This window comes from Chrysemys picta, chromosome 12 (assembly GCF_011386835.1).
Source record: "Chrysemys picta bellii isolate R12L10 chromosome 12, ASM1138683v2, whole genome shotgun sequence".
Classification (NCBI taxonomy): Eukaryota; Metazoa; Chordata; order Testudines; family Emydidae; genus Chrysemys; species Chrysemys picta.
In genome coordinates this window covers 41250198-41269441 of record NC_088802.1, presented here as the reverse complement: position 1 = coordinate 41269441, position 19244 = coordinate 41250198, and the positions used below count along the sequence as shown (strand labels likewise).

The 19244-nt window shown below is 48.2% G+C and overlaps 1 non-coding gene across 1 annotated transcript in view; it reads left to right on the top strand.

Annotated features, from left to right (window-relative positions):
• LOC101951608 (photoreceptor disc component) overlaps nucleotides 1-15654 on the top strand; it is a 69846-nt gene extending 54192 nt beyond the window's left edge. The window contains exons 2-3 of the transcript XR_010591872.1: nucleotides 14867-14923; nucleotides 15575-15654. This is a non-coding gene — a transcript (photoreceptor disc component). The remainder of the gene's footprint in view (nucleotides 1-14866; nucleotides 14924-15574) is intronic.
• The last annotated feature ends 3590 nt before the right edge of the window (nucleotides 15655-19244 follow it).

Here is a 19244-nt window from a genome sequence, read left to right as displayed (position 1 = left end):
CTCCAATGATGGAGATTCCACAACCTCCCTAGGCAATTTATTCCAGTGCTTAACCGCTCTGACAGTTAGGAACTTTTTCCTAATGTCCAACCTAAGCTGCCCCGGCTATAATTTAAGCCCATTGCGTCTTGTCATATCCTCAGAGGTTAAGGAGAATAATTTTTTCCCCTCCTCCTTGTAACATCCTTTTATGTACTTGGAAACTGTTATCATGTCCCATCTCTCAGTCTTCTCTTCCCCAGACTAAACAAACCCAGTTTTTTTCAATCTTCCCTCTTAGGTCATGTTTTCTAGACCTTTATTCATTTTTGTTGCTCTCCTCCGGACTTTCTCCAATTTGTCCACATTTTTCCTGAAGTGTGGCACCCAGAACTGGACACAATACTCCCGTTGAGGCCTAATCAGTACAGAATAGAGCAGAAAAATTACTTCTCATGTCTTGCTTACAACACTCCTGCTAATACATGCCAGAATTATGTTTGCTTTTTTTGCAACCGTGTTCACTCATATTTACCTTGTGGTCTACTATTTCCCCTAGATCCCTTTCTGCAGTACTCCTTCCCAGGCAGTCATTTCCCATTTTGTATGTGTGCAACTGAGATTGTTCCTTCTGAAGTGGAGTACTTTGCATTTGTCCTTACTGAATTTCATCCTATTTTCTTCAGACCATTTCTCCAGTTTGTTCAGATCATTTTGAATTTTAACCCTATCCTCCAAAGCACTTGCAACCCCTCCCAGCTTGGTATCATTCGCAAATTTTTTGTAAGTGTACTCTCTATGCCATTATCTAAATCACTGATAAAGATATTGAACAGAACAGGACCCAGAACCAATCCCTACAGGATCCCACTCAATATGCCCTTCCAGCTTGACTGTAACCATTGATAACTACTCTCTGGGAACATTTTTTGAACCAGTTATATACCCACCTTATAGTAGTTCCAGCTAGGTTGTATTTCCCTAGTGTGTTTATGAGGAGGTCATGTGAGACAGTATCAAAAGCCTTTCTAAAGTCAAGATATACCACATCTACCTCTTCCCTCTATCCAAAAGGCTTGTTATCCTGTCAAAGAAAGCGATTAGGTTGGTTTGACATGATTTGTTCTTAACAAATCCATGCTGACTGTTACTTATCACCTTATTATCTTCTAGGTGTTTGCAAATTGATTGCTTGATTATTTGCTCCATTAGCTTTCCAGGAATTGAAGTTAAGCTGACTGGTCTGTAATTCCCCAGGTTGTCCTTATTTCCCTTTGTATAGATGGGCACTATATTTGCCCTTTTCCATTCCTCTGGAATCTCTCCCGTCTTCCATGACTTTTCAAAGATAATCGCTAATGGCTCAGATAACCTCTCTGTCAGCTTCTGGACTACTCTAGGATGTATTTCATGAGGCCCTGTTGATATGTAAATGTACCTTCATTGTCTTCTGGCTTAAAAAGCTCGATCCAGCCAGGTGATGTGTGACATTTTCTAACAGAACAATACAAACCACACAGCAGTTGTGCTGCACTCAATAGTTCTACTGAAGCCAATGGGATGTCAGGCTGAGTAAGGAATGCAGGATCTGCTCCCTGTGTAGTGCTTTACAGGGTTAACACAGGGTAGAGTATGGTATAAATAGTAAATATGGCAGGCGACCAGCTTGGCTAAACAGTGAAATCCTTGCTGATCTTAAACGCAAAAGAGAAGCTTACAAGAAGTGGAAGATTGGACAAATGACCAGGGAGGAGTATAAAAATATTGCTCATGCGTGCAGGAGTGAAATTAGGAAGGCCAAATCACACTTGGAGTTGCAGTTAGCAAGAGATGTTAAGAGTAACAAGAAGGGTTTCTTCAGGTATGTTAGCAACAAGAAAAAAATCAAGGAAAGTGTGGGCCCCTTACTGAATGAGGGAGGCAACCTAGTGACCGAGGATGTGGAAAAAGCTAATATACTCAATGATTTTCTTGCCTCTGTCTTCACGCACAAGGTCAGCTCCCAGATTGCTGCACTGGGCAGTACAGCATGGGGAGAAGGTGACCAACCCTCTGTGGAGAAAGAAGTGGTTCAGGACTATTTAGAAAAACTGGACGTGCACAAGTCCATGGGGCCGGATGCGCTGCATCCGAGGGTGCTAAAGGAGTTGGCGGGTGAGATTGCAGAGCCATTAGCCATTATTTTTGAAAACTCATGGCGATCGGGGGAGGTCCCAGATGACTGGAAAAAGGCTAATGTAGTGCCCATCTTTAAAAAAGGGAAGAAGGAGGATCCGAGGAACTACAGGCCAGTCAGCCTCACCTCAGTCCCTGGAAAAATCATGGAGCAGGTCCTCAAGGAAACAATTATGAAACATTTAGAGGAGAGGAAAGTGATCAGGAACAGTCAGCATGGATTCACGAAGGGGAAGTCGTGCCTGACTAACCTAATTGCCTTCTATGATGAGATAACTGGCTCTGTGGATGAGGGGAAAGCAGTGGATGTGTTATTCCTTGACTTTAGCAAAGCTTTTGATACGGTCTCCCACAGTATTCTTGCCGCCAAGTTAAAGAAGTATGGGCTGGATGAATGGACTGTAAGGTGGATAGAAAGCTGGCTAGATCGTCGGGCTGAACGGGTAGTGATCAATGGCTCCATGTCTAGTTGGCAGCCGGTTTCAAGCGGAGTGCCCCAAGGGTCGGTCCTGGGGCCGGTTTTGTTTAATATCTTTATTAATGATCTGGAGGATGGTGTGGACTGCACTCTCAGCAAGTTTGCAGATGACACTAAACTAGGAGGCGTGGTAGATACACTAGAGGGTAGGGATCGGATACAGAGGGACCTAGACAAATTAGAGGATTGGGCCGAAAAAAACCTGATGAGGTTCAACAAGGACAAGTGCAGAGTCCTGCACTTAGGACGGAAGAATCCCATGCACTGCTACAGACTAGGGACCGAATGGCTAGGTAGCAGTTCTGCAGAAAAGGACCTAGGGGTCACAGTGGACGAGAAGCTGGATATGAGTCAACAGTGTGCTCTTGTTGCCAAGAAGGCTAACGGCATTTTGGGCTGTATAAGTAGGGGCATTGCCAGCAGATCGAGGGACGTGATCGTTCCCCTTTATTCGACATTGGTGAGGCCTCATCTGGAATACTGTGTCCAGTTTTGGGCCCCACACTACAAGAAGGATGTGGAAAAATTGGAAAGAGTCCAGCGGAGGGCAACAAAAATGATTAGGGGTCTGGAGCACATGACTTATGAGGAGAGGCTGAGGGAACTGGGATTGTTTAGTCTCCAGAAGAGAAGAATGAGGGGGGATTTGATAGCAGCCTTCAATTACCTGAAGGGGGGTTCCAAAGAGGATGGAGCTCGGCTGTTCTCAGTGGTGGCAGATGACAGAACAAGGAGCAATGGTGTCAAGTTGCAGTGGGGGAGGTCCAGGTTGGATATCAGGAAAAACTATTTCACTAGGAGGGTGGTGAAACACTGGAATGCGTTACCTAGGGAGGTGGTGGAGTCTCCTTCCTTGGAGGTTTTTAAGGCCCGGCTTGACAAAGCCCTGGCTGGGATGATTTAGCTGGGAATTGGTCCTGCTTTGAGCAGGGGGTTGGACTAGATGACCTCTTGAGGTCCCTTCCAACTCTGATATTCTATGATTCTATGATTCTATAAATGACAGAAGGCAGGGGGGTAAAGGCACTGTATGTGTGGTGCATGAAGATATGGACATGAAAGGAGAAGCGGTCATTCTGCTTTGTGTAAGCTGGACCTTTAAACATAGAGGAGTCCCCTTGGCCGCTGTGAGCTGCCATCAGTTCAGGAAGCAGAATGGGGCAGGCCGAGTCTCTGTGGTCTGTCTGTCTGTCGGTCGGTCTGTGGCTACTGCCAAAAAGGTGGGTGGGTTTCAGCCAGATAAGTAACATGCAGTAGTTATTTCACTGTAAAATTCTAGTGCAGACAAGGTACCTGGAGTGTTTCCTGTGAGGTAGCCAAGTGAGGCCAGCGCTACCCCACTGCCCATGGCTGACCTCACTACTTTTCCTCATAGTGAAAACAACAGTGCTTGTCTGCATCAGGATTTTACAGCAGGATAGCTCGTGTGTGAGTCAGCCTGTGGTTAAAGGCGCCTTCTTTTAGCAGTGAGAATAAAGCCTAAATATGTGTCTCCTTGACCCAGCCTTTGTCTTTCTCATGGAGGCTTCCCTCTTGGTTGCTCTCCTGACCCTGAAATAAAAGTCACCCTGCCTAGGATATACATGGTTTGTATGGGAAAATGAAATGCAATGGTGCATAAACTAAGCATGCTCTCAGAAGACCAACAGCAAAAGGAAAAAACGAAGAGGGGTGGGGAAGAGAGAAGATGTTGCTGTAGGTTTTCAGATGAAATTTGAAAAGGGACAAAGGTCTGATGAGGAGAAGTCTCCTCCGGAGGACAGGAGCTGCAGAGGGGAAGGCGCTTGCATCACTTTCGAGCCTGCGTGAAGGGACAGAGAAAAGAGGAGGGGAGTAGAGATGGACAAGGGCTAACAGATCGGCAGCAGGAGCAAGTCCGTGGGGAATTACATGCAGTCTGCAGCTTGTCAGATTAGCAGCGAGGGAGGGAGTGGTGGGAGAGGGCAGGGTTGGAGAGAGGGGTGAAACCAGGATTCAGAGCCTTGTATGCACAGAAGGTGGGAGGGTGGGAAGGGATGTAAAAGGAGGAGTCTGGAGCCGTGTACCCAGAGAGAGGGAGAAAGCAGGGGTGGAGTACTACAGATGGGTGTGATGAGCACTGCAGGGCACTCAGACAGATAGGAAGGATAGGAGATAAGTAGGTAGAAGACAGAAGGCAGCATATGGAAACCTTATGGCCAGAGACAGGAAGTCGGGGAGGGGAGGCCCGTGTGATGGGGGAAGGGTGCGGGCAGGACAGAATCACTACACAGAGGGGACATTTGCCTCTGGCCTGTCATATCTGGGGCTGGCCCATTATGTGAGAACGGGGTGAAAAGCCTAAATCAATTAAGAGCAGAAGGGTTCATGGACTGGCTGCCCGGCCCCTTCCTACTCAAAGATCAGAGGAGTGTGTCCTCATTTGTTGCCCATTAATTACATCTGATCCTGCTCTAATCCCCTCTAAAACCGGTCATGAGAACCTGCAGGTGACCGAGTGACTGGAAAACAACCTGCTGGCTGGGGCGCGCACGCCAGCCGTGGGAGCAGACGGGACCAGGCTGAGGGCAGCAGAGCTGCTCTGCCACTGCCTCCTCGGTAGCGCCAGGGATGTGGCCGGCCTTCTGCTTTCTGTGGTGATGGAGGAAGAGCCATGTGCACCACCCTCCTGGTCATCAGCACCCTGGCCATCCTGCTGCGGCGCCACTTCTTCAACAGGGTCGAACCGTACGTCCTTCCCCATCTCTCTTTGCCCTGTGGCGGGGAGGGGAGGGGGCGCGGGAGCTGGCTCTTTCTAAGAAGCCCAGCTGCACCGGCACTATCTAGTATGCTTGAAATGTATGGGTCTGCAGCCACAAGGGACAGTGGTGATCGCTACTGCTCAGCACCTTATCTAAGGTTATGGGTAGTTTCCAATTAATGTCCTCTATTGTACCAGATATAGGAGGACTCTACCTCTCGGGCACCTGATATAGAGGTAGGCCTGATTTCATTTATACCAGTGACTCCGCCGAGAGTCACACCCCTGTATAACTGGTGTGAGATCAGGATCAGGCCCCCATACATGCCCTGGCAGATGCATGGCCTCTGTTATCTAACACGCTTTTTCCTTCTCTGATTCTTATAATCCCGTTCTGGGATCCTTGACTCTCTTTTATGGGCCTCGTTAGCACAACTTTGGGCTTGGTGGGGCAGGGCTGTGTTCTCATCACTCCTGAACCCTTTGCAGACCTTAGGGAAATGTCTGCAGATCAAGAGTGTAAGGCTGTTTCCTTTCCGTAATGTGTATGCCCAAAGCCATGATTCAGTGTATCTGATCATGCAGATGGTTTGCTATGGACATTAACCCGCGTTTGCACTTGGTTACGGTGACCGGGAAAGCTGCGACTAGCATTGCTGTGTATATAAATTCTGTGTCTCGGCTTGGAGCAATCTACACAGCCTGACTCTGCGTGTGCATTGGGAATGACATTCTACCGCCGCTAATTACATACCGGCAGAACCGCATTTCCAAAGGAGCCTTCGTCTGTGTTCTCCGTGTGTGGTCCAGAAGTGCTGAGTGTGCACCCTCAAATCCCCCTGAAGTTAACGAGAGCTGAGGGCTCTCAGGGATCTCACAGGAGCAAGCCCTGCGCAGTGCAGACGTGCAAACCTGCAGGTGCAAGATCGTGCTGCCAGTTTTAGTGCTGCTCTGTGACATTTTCTGGCAATATGTAAATGTCCCTTCTGCGCAGGGAGGGTTATGATTTAGGGCAGTCTCTACAAGGGGCTGAATTTGGCAATGAGGATTTAATAGCTAAGCCTGAGATGCTGCCACACTTACTTACGTATTCCATGAGTAGCCCCATTCAAGTAAATGTGAGGGTCGCTATGTAGTTTTCCGGACACGTGCAGCGGGGGTCTGTTTTGTACAGTGGGACCTGTCTATGCAGCGCTCAGCACCTGTAAAGCCTATTGATTTCAGCAGTATTGCTATTTGTATTATAGTCGCGTCTAGAGGCCCCAGCTGCAATCCTTGTGCCAGGTGCTGTACAAACACACACTGAGAGACAGTCCCCGCCCTAAAGAGTGACACCCCAAAGAGGGTGCCCAAGGTCACCCAGCAGCAGGTTTCTTAACTCACAGCAGACTGCCGTCTCTGCTGGACTCCATTGTGTCTCACAGAGGAGGGTTTAGTGGGTGGTTGAGGTTTTCAGCTCTCGGTCAGCACCTGCCCCAATTTGGCTCAGATGGAAACAACTCAGCACTAATGGCACCGTGCTCGCAGCGGAGCGGGATGAAAGCCCCCAAATGGCTTCGCAGCACTCCAGTGGGCCGAGCTGGAGCGAGGGGGCCTCTGCAGAGAGCGCAGCTGTTCTCTTCAAAGAGAGACTCGGCTTGAAGAGGTAGACACAGAAATCTATTTACCGGCGGAGACTGGAGACATCTGAAAGCGAGTCGGTGAAATTGGCATTTAAAGAGCCAGCTTCCGTCAGGGCGGAGACGAAGAAGTGTCTGATTCTAAGCAGGGTCTGGATGGTCCAAGCTGCCTCCTGGACTGCCTGGTGCAGACACAGAATTAAAGACTAATTGGTTGCCTGAGAAAACATGTTATAAATAAAAGCCCACGTGCTGGTTCTGTGCTATCCGGTCAGGAAGGGAAATGCCCTTGCACAGAGGGAGACAGGACAGAGGAACGTGCCCAGCTGACATTCTGCAGGCCCTCCACATGCTGAGTTGCAAAGGGCAGGACACTGCCTGGTAACAACCGCTGTGAAGCTGTGGCAGCATGGTTCAGTGGCCACTTGAGTACGTACCCAGGGTCCGGGCCGGCATGGCTGCTCCCTGTAGCCAGCTGTGCTGCCGTGGCTTCACAGCTATTGTTACCCACGCTAGTGTTCATCTAGCTCAGCGGTTCTCAAACTGTGGATCGGGACCCCAAAGTGGGTCGGGACCCCATTTTAGTGGGGTCGCCAGGGCTGGCTTAGACTTGCTGGGGCTCAGGGCCCAAGCCAAAGCCCGAGGGATTCAGCCCTGGGCGGAGGGGCTCAGTTACAGGCCCACGGGCTGGGGCTGAAGCCCTTGGGCTTTGCTTTTGACCTCTTCCTCACCTGGGGTGATGGGGCTCAGGCTTTGATCTTTGGCTCCCCAACCCGGGGCGGTGGGACTTGGGCGGGCTCAGGCTTCGGTCCCCCTCCTGGGGTCATGTAGTAATTTTTGTTGTCAGAAGGGGGTCGCAGTGCTATGAAGTTTGAGAACCCCTGATCAAGCTACATCACAGCTAGCTGGGACATGTCTACGCATGCAGCAATCACACCTCCCAGTTGCATTGTCAGGGCCAGCTCCAGGCACCAGCGAAGGAAGCAGGTGCCTGGGGCAGCCAATAAAAAGGGGCGGCACTCCATCCGGTATTGGGGCAGCACGTCCGGGTCTTCGGCGGCACTTCGGCGGCGGGTCCTTCACTCCGTCTCTTCCTCTTCTGTGGGAGCTCAACCGGGTTTTTTGTTTGTTTGTTTGTTTGTTTGTTTGTTTGTTTGTTTGTTTTCGCCGCTTGGGGCAGCAAAAAAGCTGGAGGCGGCCCTGTGCATTGTAGATGGTTGTCAGAGGGTGTGTTCCACCATGGTGATGTCACTACAGCAGCCTGTAGATTTGAGTGTCAACCGCTCTGATCCTCTGCTTGGAGAACTCCCACTCTCAACACAAGTCTTCTTTGTGGGTAGTCAGACTGCAGCTCGTTTCGCAGCCAAGGGGAACAATAAAGAGAGAGAGTTTGGCCTGCAGTTACGATTTAATTCTCCCTGCGGCTGTAAGTGTCCATGGGGTGTTACAAAAAATAAAAGCAGACCCGGTTCCTGCTCTTAGCTCATGGTCTAAATCGATACATGAATCGTAACACCAGGCATGGGGAGGGAAATAGGTAGAAACCAGGGCTGGAATGTAGGTAGAAGCCAAGATGTCTGGGGTGAGCGTGTGAAGTTTGAACTTGCTGCAGTAGGAGCCAGTGAGGAGGTGAAAGGACTCCGAGGTGTGTGTGCTGTCATCAAAGGAGCAGGAGCGGAAGACTTTAAGGCCAGAAGAGGCCGTTGTGATCATCGAGTCTAATCTCCTGCACAACTGAGCCCAGAGAACTTCACCCAATAATTTCTGCATCCAGTCCATAACTTCTGTTGGAATGAAACCCATGTCTCCTGAGTCTTACTCCAGGTGTGAGCTACTAAGCCCCAGTGAGTCAGTCGTGGGGCTAACCTGAAGTAGAGGAAGGACTAGAATTCAGGGGTTCCAGTTCCATACAGAGGCACAAGACCATGCTTTCCATCTGTAACCCACTGGCAAAGTGTGGGCCACATCCCCTGTGGTGGTTAGTCATTATACATCTCATGATGAAGACGTTCCCATCTGAAACCAAACCCACAGTCAAGCAAAGCTCTCATCAACCTAACACTGCATGGAGAAAAGCCACTCTGCTACATAGGCGCCTCCCTCTTTCTCCACCCGTGCACCAAAAATCAGAGCGTGTGTTATGAGAAAGGATGAGTGCAGACACAAACGAGCAGCAGAGTGAAGATTAGCTTACAAAAGATTCTCTGTACACTGTCTGCTGTTTATGCAACTTGATGGTTGCAGGGATCCGGCCTTGAGCTTCTCATGTCTTCAGCTTACAGTCTCATGAGTGGAGTGGATACTGTTCTTCTGCCTTGGCGTGGCCCTGCCTCTGCTCCTTGTTGAGTCTCTCCTGCTTCCAGGTCTCGGCTGCCAGAGGGGTGATGGTCCCCAGTGTGTTTGCCAGGATGGATCAAATGTACTCATGAGATTTCTGTCCATTGGAAATTAAAAGCAAATGGAAATTCTAAACAGGACTAGTCTTTTCCTGGAAGGAAAGGGGATCAAGAATGTGACTTCCTGGGCTTTAAAGCTTTTGCTTTCTATATAAGTTCTTGTTTGTTCTTAGTTTTAGCCACTAGTTGATGGGAAGATGATAGAGATTACAGACTGCATGTCAGAGGTTACTTCTGCTTTGTCTTTCTTTCTCGCACCCTCTTCCTTTGTTCTCATTAGATGGCATTGCCTTTTCAGTAATATCTGTTTATCTGTTAATTATTAATAATACATTGTTTTATGTAGATGGGTATGTTGCTGAAGGAAAGATATAGGATGGTATGCTAGCCCTTTAAGGCTGGCTACCTGTCCAACAAGGTCCTAGTCCCAGTTTGGAACAGGGGAATTCTGGGAATTGTAGTTCCCGGGTTGCATGGGAACTGTAGGCCTGATAGCAAAGAACGTGGGAAGTAGCATAAGAAGGAGGCTTCCAACAGAAGAACAGGAAAGATTTGGGAAGGAGAAAGGACTTTGGACATATTGGGTGGGTGCATTGGATGGTAGCAGAGCAAAGGATGTAGCTTTGGGGGAGGAGTGAGATTTGGTGTTACAGGGCTAAAAATAGCAGTGTAGACATTCCCACTTGGGCTGGATCGGACCCTGGGCTTCAGCCCAAGCGGGAATGTCTATGCCGCTTTTTGAGCCCTATCACGCGAGCCCCACGAGCCTGAGTCTGTTGCCCTGGGCTCGGAGACTCGCTGCTGCCAGGTTTGGGGGTTTTGTGCAGCATAGATGTCCCCTCGGCGGCTGCCTGTTCTTTATCTCAGTTGCCAAGGTTGGCGCTTGGATGTGTAGGGCTCTCATATGCTGACAATGGGGGTGCCTGGGGAAAGGCTTGGACTATCATTTGGACATCTGTTATCCCAGAAGGACCGACGTTCTCCTAGTCTTGCTGGTGGGCTAATGAGGGGGAACCTGAGAGGATAGTTGCACGTGTGAGAGCTAAACTGCTGCTAAAGAAGGGGTCTTCAGAACCCCAGGTCAGTGAAAATGTACCCAGTAGCTTTACATCTCTCGGTTTAACGGTGGTTCAGCTCAGTCCATCTGGAAAGGGAGGTATGACCTCGGGTAATTTCCACCATTGAAGCATGGCTGGCTGAGCTGCAGACAGGAGCAGCAGCGTCTTTCATCCCTGCTATGTAGCATGTAGCTACAAACAGTGCAATCAGCATTAGCAGAAAGGCACCAACAACGATTGTACTGTTCATTGCTGTATGACTTTAAATATTCTCAAATTATCAAGGCCAAAAATGCATTTCAAAACAACTGTGCGTGCAAATGGCACAACTAAGCAAAAAGCCTCCTTCTCCTAGAATGTCTGTCAAGCAGTGAGCTATCCCTCCCCCCCCCCATCCACCCACCTTGTCGCTTGTATCCCTTCAGTTTGCTGGATATGCACTTTCCACTATTGTCATGTTTTAGTCCAATATCAGCAGGGCCAGTTCCGTGTCAGTCTGTGGATTAATTATAACAGTTCTTGTATAAATGTCTGTGAACAAACAGAAGTTGGTGATGATACATTGGTTGCAACTAATGTTCTGTCAAGCACCTGTTTTTAATTAGTCTAGAGAAAAATCTGTGCAGAAGACCATTTTGAGAGCTGCTGGTTAGGAGAGTGCTGTCTCTCAAGCTGGATAGATGTTTGAATAGCACTCTCTTTTTGGGGATTGTTTTATGTTTAATAGGTTTTTAAAAGAATTTATTTAATACCAGCCAATGCTTATTGATAGCCTGGCAAGTGAATACAGAATATATCAACAAAGAAGTAAGCCCCGGCTTGTGTGTAAATACTAAGAATTCTCAGTATACCTTGGATTCGAAAAGAAGAGGTTTTCTGATGATTAAACCACAGTGACAAGAAGACTAAATGCGTACATCTATCATAACACTGTCTACTGGCGTACAATGGGCTGGAATAAAAACCAGCTTTCTTTGCTTTTCAATGCAGATAAAACTTCTGTTTGTAGAGTGTAATTAATCGCTCATTCACAATCAAGAACCTTAGCATTTCCTAGTAATAACTCACGGATCATCTATGACTTTTTTCTTCTTTTTTGATTTTGATTGCATTATCAGAATACTAACAACCATTAAAAGCAGTAATAACCCTAACCATTCCCTTCTCTGATTCCCAGTGCCTCTTGTTTGCTGTTTCTGATCGATTGCCAGCTCTCCAGGGCAAGGACTATTGTGTAGTGTGTGTCTTGTATGGGGCTCAATCCTCTGCCAACACTTAACTAATAAGGCCCAGATTTTTAAAAGTGCTTAGTTTCCCATTTAACAGGCAGCCAGATTTTTCCAAAGAGTAGGTTGGCTGCCGAGCACTACAAAAAATCTGGCCCTGTTTAGGTGCCTAAATGAAAGCTGATCCTCTCTGAAAAATTTGTTCCCAATGATGGGTGTTCAGCAGCTGAAAATCTGGCCCATAACAGATGAGTATTTATTCCTCTCCACTATCAGATGTAACTTGGCAGAGAATGATGCTGAAACCGCAATACCCAAAGGAACTCTGTTTTCAAAGCCATTCTTTATTCATTCATTGATTGTATTACAATAGCACCTAAAAGCCCTGACCAAGATCAGGGCCCCAATTGTACTAAGCATTGTACACGTGCACAGTGATTGCCCTAGAGAATTTACAATCCAAATACACAAACATTTTTTTTTTAAGATGTGACTGTAAAACCACAGACTTTGGCAAGGGGACGCAAGGGCAGGTGTGGCCCTGGGAAGTACTCTTGTCTCCCTTCTCAATGTGCTGCTGCCACTTTAACAAATATCTGGCATGTTGCAAAATGAAACCCTTAACTTTGAAGCGGACTTGGTTCTTGCAGCTATTGACTGCTGGCTGTGTCAGGACCCGGCAGAGCAAAAATAAAAATAAGGAGAGAAACAAAGGCTAACTGAACTGTTTCAAATTCTGAAAGGTTTGAGTTTGGGGCAGAAAGTAGGGGGATCCTGTATTTGCCCAGGCTAGTTCACCCGCCCCACAGGAGGCAGTGCTGTTGATCACGACACAGGTGAAAGAGTCTGCACCACATGAGAATAGACATTTTAAACAACCACTTTTAATTCCTGAACTTGCCTTCCTCACAGGCAATTTTGTTCTAATGAATCATAGAATCATAGAATATCAGGGTTGGAAGGGACCTCAAGAGGTCATCTAGTCCAACCCCCTGCTCAAAGCAGGACCAATTCCCAACTAAATCATCCCAGCCAGGGCTTTGTCAAGCCGGGCCTTAAAAACCTCCAAGGAAGGAGACTCCACCACCTCCCTAGGTAACACATTCCAGTGTTTCACCACCCTCCTAGTGAAATAGTTTTTCCTAATATCCAACCTGGACCTCCCCCACTGCAACTTGAGACCATTGCTCCTTGTTCTGTCATCTGCCACCACTGAGAACAGCCGAGCTCCATCCTCTTTGGAACCCCCCTTCAGGTAGTTGAAGGCTGCTATCAAATCCCCCCTCATTCTTCTCTTCTGGAGACTAAACAATCCCAGTTCCCTCAGCCTCTCCTCATAAGTCATGTGCTCCAGACCCCTAATCATTTTTGTTGCCCTCCGTTGGACTCTTTCCAATTTTTCCACATCCTTCTTGTAGTGTGGGGCCCAAAACTGGACACAGTACTCCAGATGAGGCCTCACCAATGTCGAATAGAGGGGAACGATCACATTCCTCGACCTGCTGGCAATGCCCCTACTTATACAGCCCAAAATGCCGTTAGCCTTCTTGGCAACAAGAGCACACTGTTGACTCATATCCAGCTTCTCGTCCACTGTGACCCCTAGGTCCTTTTCTGCAGAACTGCTACCTAGCCATTCGGTCCCTAGTCTGTAGCAGTGCATGCGATTCTTCCGTCCTAAGTGCAGGACTCTGCACTTGTCCTTGTTGAACCTCATCAGGTTTTTTTTGGCCCAATCCTCTAATTTGTCTAGGTCCTCTGTATCCGATCCCTACCCTCTAGTGTATCTACCACGCCTCCTAGTTTAGTGTCATCTGCAAACTTGCTGAGAGTGCAGTCCACACCATCCTCCAGATCATTAATAAAGATATTAAACAAAACCGGCCCCAGGACCGACCCTTGGGGCACTCCGCTTGAAACCGGCTGCCAACTAGACATGGAGCCATTGATCACTACCCGTTGAGCCCGACGATCTAGCCAGCTTTCTATCCACCTTACAGTCCATTCATCCAGCCCATACTTCTTTAACTTGGTGGCAAGAATACTGTGGGAGACCGTATCAAAAGAACTCAGGAGCTCCTGAGTTCTAATTCTGGCTATCACACTGGCTTGCTCTAGAGCTGAAGGCAACTCGCTTATGCCTCCGTTTTCAAATGTGGCCACTGAGTCTGTGCGCCTCACTTCTCAGGCACCCAACCTGAAACACCTTAGTCGCCGTGCCTCAGTTTCCCCATCTCAGTAAGGAAGGTAACACTACTGACCTGCTTCTCCAGGGATGGACTGGGATTAATTAGCAAGTGCTTGTAAAGCATTCTGAAGAGAAAAGTACTACGTATTTTTACATGCCTGCCCACAATGTACTACAGGATGTCACTGGATTGCTTTTCTCTTGGGTTATCCTGGGGCTAAATTAAGACCTGCTTACACACTGCCTAGGCACTGCTCCATCGTTAGTCTCTATGAACGCTGCAATGTAAAGGCATGAGGAATGGGCCCTAGTCAAAGAGGAGATCCCTGTACTCTAACCCCACTGTACTGTTAAACATGCCTGCTGATGTTTTCAAACACACCTAAAGGAGTAAGGTGCCCAACTCCTATTGAATTTCAGTGGAAGCCCAACTCCTTGAAAAATTCCAGCCCGAAAGCCCCAGTGAAAGGCTGAGTGAGATAAGGATGAGAAGTTGAACTGGTTGGAAAATGATGGGGGCGGGGCGGTGGAGGTTATGAAACACTGGCTTTTGGGACAAAAAAACTGTGTTTTTTCACCCCAAAACTCATATTTTGATTCCTGGCTGGGCCGCCTATGCTGCACCCTGGCCTCCTCTCTTGCCAAGCTACTGCAATGAATTGTGGGAGTCCCTGGTCACCAGCGGAGACATTGCCCAGGCAGGGAACTCAGCCCACAGAGAATGATGGGGCATGATTTCCCCAAATCACAGCTCCCCGGAGGCACTGCAGTGGCATTTCCAGACTGGCATTCGCGAGTTGGGTTTTTCACTGAGAAGCTGAAACGTGCCGTGGAAAGCAGACACTTTTCACACACAAAATGAGTTCAGTCCAAACCCCCATTTTCTGTCAAAAAGTTGCAGCAGAAAGCTTTTGGCCAGCCCTCGGCTGGAGGGGAGAGAGAGGGAATGCTGGGTGCCTGGCTGTTCCCTGGCACTGCCCCAGGAGGTGTGTCTGTGTTGGTTCACCCTGTTCTTTTCCCTCTTTCAGACACCCCGAGGGAGCTGAGGAGACCAGGCAGGAGGTTGGCTCGGACTCCCTCACAAGGTAATGTTGCTTCAAAATAAAAGCAGGGCATGGCGGCTGGGTGTGGGAAGGCTGTGTGGGCGTGAGAGACTTCCAAGCCCGGAGTTGGGGAAATCTTGGAAGCAAAACTCTAGCCTGGCATAGAGTATGATCATTATATTTCTATTCCTCGCTGTCTTTTCAGGGACAGATCTGAGTGTTTTTGTACCAGGGCTGTGCAAAATGGTGACAGGGCTTTTTTCTCCCATGGAAATTTTCACAACAATTTTGTGCCCATAAAATGTAGCTTTTTGGGGTGGTTTCATGACATGGGGCTTTCATGAGGGGAAAAGACACGCTAGAGATTGAGTAACCCTGTCCTGAACCTGTTGCTGCTGCTTCAAGTAACCATTGAGGAAAAGCAGCAGGTTTCTTTCAGTTTCCAGCCAAAGTCCTTTCTCTGTGGACGCCTAGTCGTAATCTGGGTCCTCCAGGAGCTCTGCCCGCTTCTGCCGTTTGACTATGGGAGTGCCCAGGCTTCCAAGAGGCCATAGGGAGCAACTCAGCTTGGTAGCAGGACATGTCCCGCCCAGCCAGGAAGGTGCTGTGTGCATGACTGACAGCAGGTGTGTATGTGGAAGGGAGATTTGTATTGGACATTGGGGACGACCCACAGTTTTGTGCTTTGTGCAGGGAAACCAGAAAGTGAGCTCCCATCCCTGCAGGAGGCTGTCCCCCCACAGCTCTGATCCAAGGATCAGGAAAGAAACAGTAAGCACCTCACTGCATGTTACTAGCCACTGGCAGAAAACTCAGCCCTCTCACATAGTGGGGAGGGGTGGTGATGACCCCGGGACACCAGGGTTATATGTGGAGGATGGGCACTCAGTATGTGCACTCAGATCCACAGCGAATTTTCACAGCTGGCTCGAACACAACAATGGGCTTTCCGTAAACCCTGGCAGTGTCCAGGGACCTCCCATCTGTTCAGTGTATATAGGGGGGGACGTTGGTCTCCAAGCTTCTTGCCTATCTCAGGACGTGCTACTGTTTAATGAATAAAGGTCTTCTTGTTGTGTTTTGTTTCTCGGTATCTCTGGATCTTCCCCCCGACTCTGCCTGCAGGTGCTGAGCGTGTCATCTCCTCAGTTTGTTCAGAAGCAGCCCTTCACTTCACACCAGCCGCAGCAGTGGCTGGAAGATATTGGCCAAGGCAATTAGCTACACTTCTGACAAACCCCATGCAACCAAGGGCTCTTATTCTGGCTGCTGGAGCTGAGGGGAAGAGGTTACCATGCCTTTAATATACAGCAACTACAAAATGGCCGACAGCCCCATGGAGGTCACCTCAGCAATGCCATCCGGAAGCCATGACACAACCTCAGGGTCTGAGGTAACCAGGAAGTGATCACAATTCACCTGGGAGAAAGTCCGGCTCCCAGTGATCAGGGATTCACGCCCTGGGGAGGGTTTCCTTTTATATAAGTATGTTAATAAAAAATCACTTTGAAGACCAGCTCACTCTAGCCGATAGCATTAAAGGCGCGTTTGCTTCCATTAAATGCCAATCTCTTGGTGGTTTTATTTTGTCTATTAGCAGCAGTGATCGTCACCTTCAGTGTTCAAGACCCATGTTACTGCAGTGGAGGAATATTTTGCATCAAAATCTTTGGAGCTGAAAACAGCCAAAAACTGGAGAATAGTTGAGTTTTGGACAAAATGGCTCGGGCTCTTGGTTTTCCAATGAAAAATCAATTTGTTTTTTAGGATAAAAGATACTTTCCAAGACATCTTTTGTTTCATTGAAAACCCAGTTTTCCACTGAAAAAAGTTCTGATGGAAAATTTTTGACCCCGCACAATTGAGGTTATTTATGGAACTTTCACTTTGAACTTCTAGACTTTCAAACACTTACTTGTTCTTAATTCTACCTTAGGCCTAGTCTACACTCAAAAGTATCAGTATAATTAGAGGAGTGGCTTTTTTTTTTTTTACTGAAATAGCTATACCGCTCCAACCCCTGGTGTGGACACAATTATACCAGTGTAAAGGTGCCTTATCCCAGTTTAGCTTATTTCCCTGCCTATACAGAAGAGCCATATTAATATAATTGCATCCACACTAAGGGTTTGTAGTGCTTTAACTAAACTTGCTACTGTAGACAAGAATTTCCTAGTTTCCATAGTTAGACTTCTGTTAATGTCCACAAACTGTTTTCTAATGGATTCCCCTGCCGCCGCCCCCAAAGCATTTAATTAAGTCTTTATAACCTCAGCTCAATCGTAATGATGGTTTTTTGTCTGGAAATAACAACGGCTTTGGGGTGAAGAAAGTCACTGCTTAGCTGGAGCTGTTTCCATTTTTACAGCAGATTAGGAATAAAGAGGAGGACATGGAAGGTGCAGATAATTAGATAGAAGAAGGATCAGGTGAAAGGAAGAGGCAGCACCATGCATTCAGTGAGGGCAAAGCAGATGAAGTGAAGGACTGTTCTGCTGAAGGCTGGAATACACCCAGAGACTCTGTTGGTATAAATTGGCTTAACTCCACTGATTTCAATAGAGCTAGGCTGATTTACATCAGCTGAGGACCTGGCCCTATGAGGCCTTCACATTTTTTGGTGTATTGGCTTTTTTTTTTTTTTTTTTAATAAGCTCAGGGCTTAAACCCAGGGCCAATATTGGGTTTGCCTTGTTGATGATCACATTTAGCTCTAGTGCAATAAGAGCGTGGTTCCCACAGACTTTACAGGATAAATTACACAGCCCCTTTCAGCTGAGCATCTCAAAGTACATTACAAAAGTAGGTGAGGATTTATTTTTTAAACAACCGAGGAAACTGAGCCGCAAAGAGGGGTCGGCCCACATGTTTGAAGATATTTAGGCGCTGCTGTGCCTCTCATTTTCCAAAGGGATTTTAGCACTTAGGAGTCAATGGGATTTTAGAAAATGAGACTTAAAAGGCCTGGTTTACACTACAGAGTCAGGCCGACGTAAGGCAGTTTATGTCGGCCTAACTCTGTGTGTCTACACTACCATGTTGGGCCTGCCTATGAACGTCGCCCATTACACCAACCTAATCACTCCAGCTCCGCAAGAGGCATAGTGTGTAGGTCCATGTCGTTTGGGCGACGCAGTGTCTGTGTTGACACTGCATTACTTACATTGCCTGTTAGCTGTCAGCTCTGTACAGCACGGAGCTCTGTAGCTGCCTCCTGATGACAGTTTGGGCGGGAGGAGAGCCCTAGCCCAGCCGCCGCTGCCCAGGCTTGAGCTGGGCCCCCCATTCCTCACTGGGAGGCTGCTGGACTCGGACTCTCCTTCTCCCGGCCCCCTGAATCCCTCACCGAGAGGTGGCAATGGGGTACTGGGCTGTCAGCCACAGGGGTCCAGCTGTCAATGCCCCACAATGCCTCACTTCAATCGGTGGAAGCACTCCTGGTAAGGACGCGTACTGCTGACAAAAGAAGCAAGTGTGGACATGAACCACCGCTTTAATTATTGCGGTGGCCATACGTCGACCTAACTTAGGTGGACTTAATTTTGTAGTGTAGGGTTAGGCTCCTAAATCAGTTAGGTGTTGAGCACCGCAATGACTGAGTACCTTTAAAAATCCGTGCCTAAGCAACTTGCAGAAGAACAAATGTTGAGACAGTGGCAGGTCTCCCAAGGCACAGCTCTGAATTCACAGCCCCTTGCTCCAACCACTCTCTCCTTTCTCTGAGTCTTGGAAAAAGCCAATTCCCTGCCTAGGGGTCTCCAAGGAGGTGTATTCCGTGAGAAGCCCTCTGGTTACTTGATTAGTTGCAGCCAGAAGTTGAGCTAATAATGGGCGGAGCCGCTTTCAGTGAGTGGCTGAGTGAAGATTTCTGGCCCACAATGAGGCATTTGCTGTCTGTGCTAAGATTTGGGTGGCTCCCAGAAGGCCCCTGATGGCTTGGAGGGAAATTTGCGTAATTTCATTATCCACAGCCTCACTACCAGCCAAACCCACACTCGGCTTAACAAGAAAAACAAAACTGGAACTGCCAATCCTCTGGGAGCCTTCCAGGCCTGACACAGCCTCGCTGGCATTCTGCCACGTCTTGCCCTTTAACAACGACCAAGCCTCTTTGGAAATGAGATGCTGCATGGAATGGCCCAGCTGGGCACGGCCCCAGTCACAGTGCATTCCAGCCCGCAGCCCTGAGGTGGATGGACGAAGTCCTGAGCTGTTCCGCAGCCTTGTCAGGGCATCCATGTTACACGGCTGTCGCCTTTACAGAAGAAGCAAGTTTCCTTCCCGGCCCTAGCGCTGTCCTCCATCCTGGCCCCTCCGCTTGCTGGCTGCTCCTGGCTGACCCTTGTGAGTGCTGAGAGGAAGG